Raw genomic sequence first — 12,827 nt, forward strand, 5'->3', positions numbered from 1 at the left:
GATATATATATAGAGAGAGAGAGAGAGAGAGAGAGAGAGAGAGAGAGAGCCAAGCATGGTGGCACATGCCCAGAATGGGGCCCATCTTAAACCTTCAGCTGAAAAAATTGGAGTTCAACCAGAAGAGGGCAAGGCCTGGGACGAAATGCACAATGAGCAGGTTGGAGGAACTGACCTTTGCAAAGCATTTTTTGTTTTTTTTAGAGACAGGATCTTGCTCTGTCATCCAGGGTGGAGTGCAGTGGCCCTGTATTAGTCAGGGTTCTCTAAAGGGAGAGAACTAATAGGACACATGTATATATGAAAGGGAATTTACTAAGAAGAATTGACTCACACGATCGCAAGGTAAAGTCCCACGACAGGCTGTCTGCAAATCGAAGAGCAAGGAAGACAGTGGTGGATCAGTCCAAGTTCCAAAACCTCAGAAGTAGGGAAGCTGACAGCACAGCCTTCAGTCTGTGGCTGAAAGGCCCAAGGGCCCCTGGGAAATCACTGGTGTAAATCCAAGAGTTCCAAAGCTGAAGATCTTGGAGTCTGATGTTCAAGGGCAGGAAGCATCCAGCATGGAAGAAAGGTGAAGGCCAGAAGACTCAGCGAGTCTGCTTTGTTCCAGCTGTATTGGCAGTTGTTTAGATGGTGCCTACCCACACTGAGGGAGGGTCTGCCTCTCCCAGTCCACTGACTCAAATGTTACTATCCTTTGGCAACACCCTCACAGACACACCCAGGAACAATACTTGGCATCCTTCAATGCATTCAAGTTGACACTCAATATTCATCATCACAGGCCCGATCACAGCTCTCTCCAAAGCGCCAGAGAGACCTGCCAGGGTGTTGGGGGCTCCCAGAGACCGGTGGTCCATAACACCCTTCTCTGCTTCTCTGTGACTCTCAGTACAAACTCAGAGGTGGTGGTTGGATCACGTTGCAGCTCTCGCCAGCTCTAACCCCTCAGGTGGGAAGCCTGAGATATCTTGGTTCTCATCTGTGAGTAAGGAGCATGCTCTCACCTGTTCTGCAGGGCTCACTATCCCAAAGTCTTGGTTTGTCCTGTGCAATTTTTGGGCAGGCAGGATGGCTTTGAGCTCTTCTGTGGGATTTCAACTTCCCGTGGCTCCCAAACCCATGTATGTCCTGCCTGGGCTGGAGCCTGGGTACCTACAGACCTACAGAGCTGCACTCTCTCCACGCCTAGCCAAGCATGTCACTCCTATCCCCACGGCTAGGCCGGATCCTCATTAGTGCCCTCTCAGACCTTAGTCCTGGCTCTGGTATCTCTTCTTGGAGCCAAAGTCATGACTTGCCTCTTGACTCTCCATTCAGCCCAGAGTTTTAACTCTTTACCCCCAACCACTGACTGACTTCTGGTTTCCAATCTTTAATCTGAGCCTTTGCAACTATTATTATTATTATTATTGTTATTATTATTTGAAATGGAGTTTCACTCTTTTTGCCCAGGCTTGAGTGCAATGGCACGATCTCAGTTCACTGTAGCCTGCGCCTCACAGATTCAAGTTATTCTCCTGCCTCAGCCTCCTGAGTAGCTGGGATTACAGGCATGTATCACCACGCCTGGCTGATTTTTATATTTTTAGTAGAGACAAGGTTTCACCATGTTGACCAGGCTGGTCTCGAACTCCTGACCTCAGGTAATCTGCCCTCCTTGGCCTCCCAAAGTGCTGGGATTATAGGCATGAGCCACCGTACCTGGCCAGCAACTTTTATTACTGTTAATGACTTAAAACTCATCTGTCAGCCTCCACTCACCAGGTCAGTGCCCTTTGGATATACATACAAGCAGAATCATATCTGAATTCATCTCTATGTCTCAGTTTACTCATTTGAAAAATGAAGAAATGATAGTATCTATCTTATAGGATTGTCATGGGGAATAAATGATTTCATGCTTGCAAAGTACTTATTTTGTTGTTGCTGAGATAAGGTCTCACTTTATCACCCAGGCTGGGGTGCAGTGGTGTAATCACAGCTCACTTCAGCCTTGAACTCCTGGCCTCAAGCCATCCTCCCAGCTCAGACTCCTTAGTACCTAAGACCAGAAGCATGCACCACCACACCTGGCTAATTTTAAAAAAATCATTTTGTAGAGATGGGGTTTTGCTTTGCTGCCCAGGCTGATCTCAAATTCCTGACCTCACGAGAACCTCCCACCCCAGCCTCCCAAAGTGCTGGGATTACCTTGCCCAGCCTGCAGGGTACTAAATACAGTATCTGATGTATAGAAAATGCTTGATGGCCAGGCGTGGTGGCTCACACCTGTAATTCCAGCACTTTGGGAGGCTGAGGCAGGCAGATCACCTGAGGTCAGGAGTTTGAGACCAGCCTGACTAACATGGTGAAACCCCATCTCTACTAAAAATACAAAAATTAGCCGAGTGTATGGGTGGGCACCTGTAGTCCCAGCTACTTGGGAGGCTGAAGCAGGAGACTCACTTGAACCTGGGAGGTGGAGGTTGCAGTGAGCCAAGATGGCGCCATTGCACTCTAGCCCGGGCGACAGTGCACCAGAGCGAGACTCCGTCTAAAAAAAAAAAGAAAGTGCTTGATAATGTTAGATATTATGATTACTACAATGATTGGTGATATTGCTCTCTCCAGATTCCAGCCCAGCCCTTTCAACTCTCCCGAATCTAAGCCAACGACAGTCAAGGTGAATTTCCTATTTGTTCCCAGCTGCTCTCCCTCTAGAGTTCCTTTCTTTCCTCCCTGGGTTTGCATCATTGGTGGGTGCCTGCAGGTCTCCAGGCTGTGCTGACTCAGATTTCAAATGAGGCCCGGGGCGCAGTGGCTCATGCCTGTATCAGTGCTTTGGTAGGCTGAGGTGGGCGGATCCCTTGGGGTCAGGAATTCGAGACCAGCCTGACCAACATGGTGAAATCCCGTCTCTACTAAAAGTATAAAAATTAGCCAGGCATGGTGGCGGGTGCTTGTAATCCCAGCTACATGGGAAGCTGAGACAGGAGAGTTGCTTGAACCTGGGAGGCAGAGGTTGCAGTGAGCCGAGGTTGTGCCACTGCACTCCAGTCTGGGTGACAGAGTAAGACTCTGTCTCAACAACAACAACAACAACAAAAGATTTCAAATGGACAGAGGCCCGGTGTCCCCATGACACCACCCGCTATCTCCTCCCTAGTCCAGAGGAGCTAGGGATGCTTTGGGATCTCTCGGCAGGGCAGCCCTGAGCTCGTGTGAGGATGATATACTAGGTGTGATGGTGGAAGTGACATTGCAAATGAGGCAAATTAACTGTTCCAACCATAGCTGGAGTCTAAAGGTGGAGATGACAGGCAGTCCTATGAATATATGATCCTGACCACAGGCCAGCCAGAAATCAGTGTTGGCTGCAAAATTGAGCTGTGATTATTACAAAGAGTCAGAATGATGGCTTCAGTCATGATGCTTCGGGAGTTTCATAAAGAGTAGCCCAAACAATGTCGACATTAAGTATTTCGAGAGAGAAGGATGGTTTGTAAAGGAGCGTCTTCTTATTCCCTGAAAAGCTACTATGAAGACATCAGGCGTATGGAAATAACAGATGGGAAAGGCGAGAGGAGATCATTACTCTGAACTGTAAGTGCCATTATTGACAAGCGCAACCCACATCGCTGAGCAAATAGATGTGCCTGAGAGTGGGAGGGAGATACATAAAGAAAAGGAAGCATAAGCCAGATATTTCCAAACATTGTGGGGTGAAGAGAAATTGCATTAGGATGCTAGCATTCTTCAAAGTTAAAAAAAAAAAAAGGGTTTGAGCTGGAATGTGAGCAAGAAAGAACCCCTCAGCAGTTAATTAATAGGCTAATTTATTTTTCCTTTCTATATGACACAGTTGTTCTCAGTGTTGGGGGGATCACTCTGAAAATCTGATGAAAATGGTGTCTTCTTTTTCTTTGTTATTATTATTGTTATTTTTTGAGACAGAGTCTCACTCTGTTGCCCAGGCTGGAGTGCAGTGGCACGATCTCAGCTCACTGCAACCTCCATCTCCCAGGTTCAAGCGATTCTCCTGCCTCAGCCTCCCTAGTAGCTGGGATTACAGGTGGGCACCACCACTCCTCAGCTAGCTTTTGTATTTTTAGTAAAGACAGTGCTTTACCATGTTGGCCAGGCTGGTCTCGAACTCCTGACCTCAGGTGATCCACCAGCCTTGGCCTCCCAAAATGCTGGTATTAAAGGTGTGAGCCACTGTGTCTGGTTGGTGTTCCTTTTCTAAAAAATGTCTTTATGAATACACAATCAATTTTTTGTTTGCTTCTTTTTATTTTAGGTTCAAACACATGCATGCTTGTTACATGAGTATGCTGCAAACTGCTGAGGTTTGGGTTTCTATCAAGCCCATCGCCCAAATAGTGAACATAGTATGCAATAGGTAGGTTTTCAGCCCTAGCCACTCTCCTTCTTTCTCTCTTTTTGGAGACGACTGCCACCTTCCCAGAGCCACCCCATGTTGACCATTGGATGCATTGTACGCAGGCTGTCTTGGGAAGAGAGTGTGGTTTTGAATAAGGCAGTTCTCTTCGGCTGAGGGCAAGTTCTGGAGATGGAGCAACTGAAGGAATGGGTGACTCTGTCCAGGAGCTGAAGATCTGGGTAGCACATGACAGTGTCCACTACACCATGGAGCCCTGCTTTAAAGAAGCCACCCTTTCTCTTGTGCTCTATGGAACATGCTTTGGGAATGCTGCCTCTAAGACTGTGGTTTAGAGATAAGCAATCTCTAATTGGAAGCTATGGGTCTTATTGTATTTATCCATCCAGAGCGTCTAATATAGCAAACTGTGATACTACATGAGCCTAAAAAGTTTAGGCACTTTGGGCAAGTTTAGGCACAATTTAGGCACAATCTCTGTAAGGCAAGCTTAGAACATCTGCATATAGTATCTAGAAATAAATGGTGTAGAGTGTCTTACAGTGTAATGCAGACTTAAGCTAGTTAGTGGCAGAACTGAGACTTGGAGAGGTGCCTGGCTCTCAGATCAGTTTTGTTCCATTGCACCTACAAGCCCTTGGTTCCGGAGACAGAGATGTGAAGAAATTATATTCAGGAATCCCTTCACCAAAAGGGCAGCCAACCTGATGATTTGGAAATTCTATTTTGAGACCAGTTAAAAGAGAGAAATTTCAGTTCATTTCTCATTTGTCATTCACCAGGTCTGGGATGTCCCCGGGCAATGCTAAGCTAACATTCAGCAGTGTCTACAAGATGACACACAATATGTTGAAAGGTAGGCATTAAAGACCTTTGACGGCATTGGAAGAGAGTAATAACAGCCTCCCAAGAGTGATAAGAGCAGGAACAAATGTGAACTGAAGATCAAACATCAGCCAGCTACATAAGACAAGATTGAAATGGGACACCAGGCAGCCTCCGGGGTGAAGAGGCGATACGTGGGATCAGTGCTCTGAAAGAGGAACATGACTGATCTCCAAAATAAACAACAGATGGACAGATCACAGCCTAATTTAGATACTACCTTGAGGTGACTGCCACTGAGGTTTTGATTTTTCTTCTATAAGTAGTTCACAGCTTTGCCAGAATATAAATAGACTACATTGAGGCAAAGCTTGAAGGAACCTAAAAGAGGGTATAGCCCCATGTCTTTATTTTCTTTATCAGCAAACCGAAGCCCAGGATAGTTTATTGATTTGCCTAAGGTGACACAACAAGTTAGTAACAACACGAGAAGAGAAATCAGGTCTTTTTTAAAAAAAATTTTCACAAAATTATTCATTTATAGACATTGAACATTTCGTGTGGTGGTCCCTGGGTTTAAACTCAGTAGACTGTGGAGTTGACTGGGCCACAGTGCGTGATTTCAGTAAGTTCTCAATCAATTGAGCAAAGAGATCCATCAACAAATAATAAGAGGACAGGCCAGGCACGGTGGCTCGCGCCTGTAATCTCAGCACTTTGGGAGGCCACAGCAGGTGGATCACCTGAGGTCAGGAGTTCGAGGCCAGCCTGGCCAATGTGGTGAAACCATGCCTCTACTAAAAACACAAAATCAGCCGGGTGTGGTGGCACACGCCTGCAGTCCCAGCTACCCCAGAGGCTAAGGCAGGAGAATCGCTTGAACCCAGGAGCGGAGGTTGCAGTGAGCCGAGACTATGCCACTGCACTCCAGCCTGGGCAACAAAGTGAAATTCCATCTCAATAAATAAATAAATAAATAAATAAATAAATAAATAAATAATAAGAGGACAGACTAGAAAGTATACCGTGAGAGCGTTTTCACAATGCTAAGTGATATGATATATACAAAGTACTGAAAGCCTCTGACTAATTATGAGGTGCTTAGAAAATTGGTAGAAGTGGCTGGACATGGTGGCTCAAGCCTCTAATCCTAGCACTTTGGGAGGGCCAGGCGGGCAGATCACAAGGTCAGGAGATTGAGACCATCCTGGCTAACACAGTGGAACCCCGTTTCCACTAAAAATACAAAAATTGGCCAGGCAGGGTGGCATGCGCCTGTAAGCCCACCTACTTGGGAGGCTGAGGCAGGGGAATCGTTTGATCCCAGGAGGCAGAGGTTACAGTGAGCTGAGATCGTGCCACTGCACTCCAGCCTTGGCGACAGAGCGAGACTCCGTCTTAAAAAAAAAAAAGAAAAAAGAAACAAAGAAAAGAAAATCGGTAGAAATGCTGTGCTTGTATGATAGTCCTGATTTGCATCAGACCATTCTGGAAAGAGAGTTAGTATCTTTAATTTTCAGCTTCAACTCTGTCAATGTCCAGAATCAGTTCTGAATAGGCAAGAGGGTGTGTTAACTGTTTTAGGTTCAAAGCACTTAGGGTCTGGATTGCCTCTGTCAGCACTGGGTCCAGTGCTCTGCATGCCTGGCCACCCAGTACAGCCAAATAGCTCAGTATACAGAAATAAATTTGGCCGGATGCGGTGGCACATGCTTGTAATCCCAGCACTTCGGGGCTCTGAGGCGGGAGGATCACTTGAGCTCAAGAGTTTGAGGCAAACCTGGGCAGCCTAGTGAAACCCCATCTCCAGAAAAAATACAAAAATTAGCTGGGCATGGTGGTGCATGCCGGTTGTCACAGCTACTTGGGAGGCTGAGGTGGGAGGATTGCTTGAACCTGGGAGGTCAAGGCTGCAATGAGCTGTTATGGTGCCACTGCACTCCAGCCTGGGTGACAGAGTGAGACCCTGTCTCAAAATAAAACACAATAAAATGAAAAATTTTAAAAAATGGATTAGAAGAAGAGAGGGGAGTCTCATAGTACCCTTTGTAGGAAGTACCCCCAGGTCTCTGTCTTTATACCTCTGCTCTCTCTCCCCCTGAGTTTCAGAATATGATATGGGCATCTCTTAGAGTATCTGTCTCACGAGGCTGCTATCTTTGCCTTGATTTTTTTTTTTTTTTTTTTTTTTTTTGTGGCTTATTCGTGATCATTCATATGTTCCGGTCAAGTCAGCTATAACTTCTGGGATTATGTGACCATGGAGCTCTGGTGTCTACAGCTGTTTGGGCTATGTATAGGTTCTCTGATTCTTCAGAAAGAGAAGTTAAATTCATTTGGCACAAATTAGAAGAGCTTCCCACCCCTCTTCCCAACAACTGTGGTCAGGGCAGCAGTCAACTACTATACTTAAAAGTCCATAGGCTTTCTCTGCCATCAATGACTGTGAGAGGCATTAGTCCTGGAGTGTCAACAGCTTAAGCAGGTGTCCTTAATGTGTCTAATGATCATCAACTCCCAAACATGCTTTCTTCTCTGTCGTTCAGGTTTGTCGTTCTTCTCTGTCGTTCAGCCTCAGTTCTTTCATTTCCTTTCCTTCCCTTCCTTCCTTCCTTCCTTCCTTCCTTCCTTCCTTTCTTTCCCTTCCTTCATTTCTTCCTTCTTTCTTTCCTTCCTTCCTTCTTTTTTTCTGTTTTTTTTGAGACAGAGTCTCACTCTGTCACCCAAGCTGGAGTCGGTGGAATGATCTCCGTTCACTGCAACCTCCGCCTCCTGGGTTCAAGCAGTTCTCGTGCCTCAGCCTCCTGAGTAGCTGGGATTACAGGTTTCTTTTTCTTTCTTTCTTTCTCTTTCTTTCTTTCTTTCTTTCTCTCTCTCTTTCTTTCTTTCTTTCCTTCTTTTTTCTCTCATTCCTTCCTCCCTTCCTCCCTCCCTCCCTCCCTTCCTTCCTTCCTTCCTTCCTTCCTTCCTTCCTTCCTTCCTTCCTTCCTTTTCTTTCTTTCTTTTTTCTATTTTTTATTTTTTTTGGGACAGAGTCTCACTCTGTCACCCAGGCTGGAGTCAGTAGCATTATCTTGGCTCACTGCAATCTCCGCTTCTCGGGTTCAAGCGATTGTCGTGCCTCGGCATCCTGAGTAGCTGGGATTACAGGTGCTTGACACTATTCCTGGCTTATTTGTGTATTTTTAGTAGAGACAGGATTTTGCCATGTTGGCCAAACTGGTCTCGAACTCCTGACCTCAAGTGATCCACCCACCTCGGCCGGAGATTACAAGCATGAGCCACCGTGCCCAACAGTTTTCCCATTTTCAACTAAGCTCTCCACCACAGTGATGTTAGGCTTCATTGATTATCCAGTATAATACTGCTCAGGCTGCCTTAGCAAAATATTACAGACTAGGTGGCTTCAATGACAGACATTCATTTTATCAGTTATGGAGGCGCAAAGTCTCAGATCAAGGTGCCAGCAGGTTTGGTTTCTAGTGAGGTCCCTCTTGCTGGCTTGTAAACAGCTGCCTTCTGACTGTGGCCTTCCCGCTGTGTGCCTGTTCTACTAGCATCTCCTCTGCTTCGAAGGGCACTATGCCTCTTAGTTAGGGCCACACCTTTGTGACCTCATTTATCTTTAATTACCTCCTGTAAAGTCCTATTTCCAAATACAGTCACGCTGGGGGTTAGGGCTTCCCAACATGAATTCTAGGGGGATGTGGTTCCATTCATAGCACACAGCAATCGTCTTCTAACTTGGAACCCTCCCAAAAGCAGGAGTTCCTTCGCTGGGGTCTTACCTCATTGTCCTGGGCAAGTTGCTGCTAATGGGGTCACAACAGCCATGTGACAGCTTTGGTCAATACTAAAATAGGCAAAAGAGAAATTTAATTAGGATAGGCAAAAACATTAATTAGGCAAAAAATGTTAGGATGGTAGCTGTCTTTTGGAGGGAGGAACCGGAAGAGTGATGAGGCTTCTGAGAAGCTATTTTTTGATCTGAGTGCTGGTTGCATGGCTGTGTTCAGTTTGTGAAAATTCATCAACCTGTATAATTATGAGATGTGTCTTCTGTGTGAGTGTTGGTTCTAGTCACTCAGTAATGGGTAACAAATCACTGCAAAACTTGGTGGCTTAAAGCAACATTAACTGTTCTCATGAATCTGCAATTTGGGCAGAGCTTGGCAGGGATAACTTGTGTTCACTACTTTCATCATCAGCTGGGGCAGCTGGAAGGCTGGGGACTAGGATTATGTGACGCTTTCTCACTTCCACGTCTTCCAACTGATGCTGGCTGAAATGGAATTGAAATGGTGCTAGCTTTGGGTAAAACCTTAGTTGGGGCTTTTGCCTGGAACACCTACATGGGGCCTCCTCATGTGGTCTGGGCTTACCCACAACATGGTGACAGGGTTTTATAGATGAGCATGGAGAGTCAGGTGGAAGCCATATTTTCTTTTATGACCTTGTCTCCGAAGTGTATAGTGTCACTAGACCTGAATTTTGTTCGTCAAGGCAGCCACAAACACCCATTCGATTTCAAAGTGAGGAAAAAATTTACTCTATCTCTGGCTAGGGAATGGCAAAATTCTGAAAGATTACTGGGTACCAGATATATTGCTGTGGCAAATTTTGAAAAAAAAAATACATCCTGCTGTAATGTTGTACTTTAATAAGAAGTTTAAAATTTTAGGTACAATAAAATTGTGGAAAAATGTAGCAGATTGTTTGGAAGAAACAAGTGGAGACAAATGACAAACCAGGCCAAAATCGAAAAGTCTAAAGTCATATCACGTATCTTTATCCACTCTTGATCTTCTAAAAGCCTCTAACGGTAAAATCTTTGACATGTAACCATCTTACATGGAGTAAAATAGTAAACAAAAAGCCCTCAGCAACTCACATTGTGGCAGTAGGCAGGTTATTACATGGGGCTGGTTGAGACTTGTGTATTTTTTTTCCAGTCATTTGTAATCATAGTGGAAAAAAGGAACATTATCTATGAAATAAGAGGCTGTGGTGTCCAGGAAATGGAGCATGAAAATGATTTTGCTGTGATGTAGAGATTAGGCAGAACAACCCATGTGAATTAGCAAATGGCAGGCAAATACAGTACATTCAAGTGTAACTTCAGTGCAATTTCAAAGGATTTGTTACATGAAGAACTAGAAATTCTCCAAAGCAATATTAAATACTGATTTTCCCCCCCCCCAGAATGGAGCGGTAATTCTCTTGGAAGGACGTGAAAAGCTTTCCAATCTCAAGGTGATATCAGAGCTCATTCCCACTGAAACACTTGGATGCTCTTTCTCCAGCTATCATGCTCTTTTTTCCACTCAAGGTGATTCCTAAACGTACTTGTGTCCACCTTTACCCCATGGCATCATCCAAAAGCCCATCCATCCAGCTGTGCATTCAGGCTTAAAACTGATGATGCTCCATCTCCGTTTTCAGAAACTTTCTTGGTTCCTTCTTGCTCAATTTCTGGCTTATTCTGGGCTCCAGGCATGCATCATTGCACCTTCTGACTCTCTCCATTTTGTTATGCGTGATCTGCCCTACTCCACCCTTTGAACTTGGGGCCAGACTTAGTTCTTCCATTTTGTGTCTCTGAGAGATAGATTTCTTTCTCTTTTTCTTTTTCTTTTCTTTTCTTTTCTTTTTTTTTTTTTAGACGGAGTCTTGGTCTGTCGCCAGGCTGCAGTGCAGTGACGCAATCTCCACTCACTGCAACCTCTGCCACCTGGGTTCAAGTGATTCTCCTGCCTCAGCCTTCCAAGTAGCTGAGACTACAGGTGCCCACCACTATGCCCAGCTAATTTTTGTATTTTTAGTAACGACAAGGTTTCACCATGTTGGTGAGGACGGTCTCAGTCTCTTGACCTCGTGATCTGCCCGCCTCGGCCTCCCAAAGTGCTGGAATTACAGGTGTGAGCCACTGCGCCTGGCCAACAGATGGATTTCTTTTGCCCCAGGAGTTTGTATCCCTGGCCACTTTAAATAATTCTATCTACACAAGGGCTGTACTTGGATCCCATCCTTAATATTCTTCTGAGAGGTCCTAACACGAGACAGCAGGACCATGTGGGGTTACAACTTGCTCAGACTGGTTATGAATAGGGTGTGCATTCTGGCTCAAACAGTGTAGAAGCCACTCAGGATAACCACACTGCTGACATCTTCATAGGTACCTCATCATAACAACATTTTAAGATTGAAATAGAATTTTAATGATTTTCAGAAAGGAAGAGAATGCAGGTTCCCACAGACACTGCAAGCCCCCTCAAGCTTAGGCAGTGGCCCTAACTCAGATCTCTCTTCCTTCTAGATCAACACAACTGGTAAGTCAGGTCTCAGCTCATATAACACATTCACTTCAACATCCCTAGGGCACAGTTTCTGGGTTCTCAGCTAATATTTGTTAAATGAATGAAAAACCGTCTGTGTATCTCTTTTATCATTAAGCGATTCAGACCCCAAAATTATATACCCTCAGAAAAAAAGTTAAGTGTTGCCAAAATGGATTTATATTTGCACTGTGTTTTTCATTCCAGTGGCAGCTCACAGTACCATTTGGTGCTGTAAGCATGAATGAAAATTGTGCAGGGCTTCTCACGGGCAGAATAATAAGTCACATCAGCTTTCCACCCAGACTGTATCCATCTGGGTCCTTCATCCTCATCTCCCAATAGCATGTACTCTTCTTACTCTGAAAAAGATGACAGCTATATTTGTGGTTCAGTTGAGTGAATTAGAGATAATTTTCCCTTTCTCTACACCAGCTGTTTTCTTAAGATCAAGAGGGTGGTAAATTCTCATTGTGTTCTCTTCTCAGCACAAGAGCACCCAACCTCAGGAATAGTCTCTTCTGCTTAAGAAGAGCAATCATTTGCCACTTGACTTTTCACTTCCTTCTGTCAGAGGGGGTCAGTATTTTATAACCAACTGTGTGTCAATTGCTTCCCTGTCAGCATTTCATCGTTACTAGGTTGACCTCTCTTAAGAACCTTTCTACTTCAAAAACATAGAGATGTATTAGAGAATGGGGTTAAGAAAGGCCATTGGAGGGATATATAATAAGGCATCATTAATGAATGCTAGTTAAAATCTAACACAATTTTTATCTTTGAGTTCTTGGGGAAACTTTGAGAAGATGCATTTGAATAAATAGCCCAAAGCCCTTGGAAAGGAGCACACATTAATTAATTCCTTAGACATTTATTGTGAGCCTACGAAGGATAAGACCCTGTCTGTCTTGCTCCTGTCTTGCTCAGCAGTGGAGGGTTCATAATGGCACTTGCCTGGTTGGAGAGAGATTTAAGCAGATGACAAGGAGGAAGTGCCTGGTGCAGGATAAGGGCTCAGGAATGGTCCAGGTTGTTCCCACTTGGAGCTTCAGGTAGATTCCAATCTCGCATGGTGGCAAAACAAAGCAAAACGACAACAAAGATTTTGTCCTAAGAAAAACACATTTTGCCTTAAGACAAAATATGGAAAATACCATATGTCTTTTGTCTAAGGTCAAACCTTGCCTTATGGGAGGGCAAAGGTAAGGGAGGTTGTACTAATCTGTTCTCACACTGCTAATAAAGACACACCCGAGACTGGGTAATTTATAAAGGAAAGA

General features: G+C 44.8%; 1 long non-coding RNA gene across 1 annotated transcript in view; it reads left to right on the top strand.

Annotated features, from left to right (window-relative positions):
- Positions 1-11,541, top strand: part of LOC108544184 (uncharacterized) — a 12,538-nt gene extending 997 nt beyond the window's left edge. The window contains exons 2-6 of the long non-coding RNA XR_001889763.1: positions 2,617-2,668; positions 3,519-3,588; positions 5,170-5,243; positions 10,415-10,541; positions 11,442-11,541. This is a non-coding gene — a long non-coding RNA (uncharacterized LOC108544184). The remainder of the gene's footprint in view (positions 1-2,616; positions 2,669-3,518; positions 3,589-5,169; positions 5,244-10,414; positions 10,542-11,441) is intronic.
- The last annotated feature ends 1,286 nt before the right edge of the window (positions 11,542-12,827 follow it).

The sequence above is a fragment of the Rhinopithecus bieti genome, unplaced genomic scaffold (genome assembly GCF_001698545.2).
Source record: "Rhinopithecus bieti isolate Rb0 unplaced genomic scaffold, ASM169854v2 scaffold_23236, whole genome shotgun sequence".
NCBI classification, from domain to species: Eukaryota; Metazoa; Chordata; class Mammalia; order Primates; family Cercopithecidae; genus Rhinopithecus; species Rhinopithecus bieti.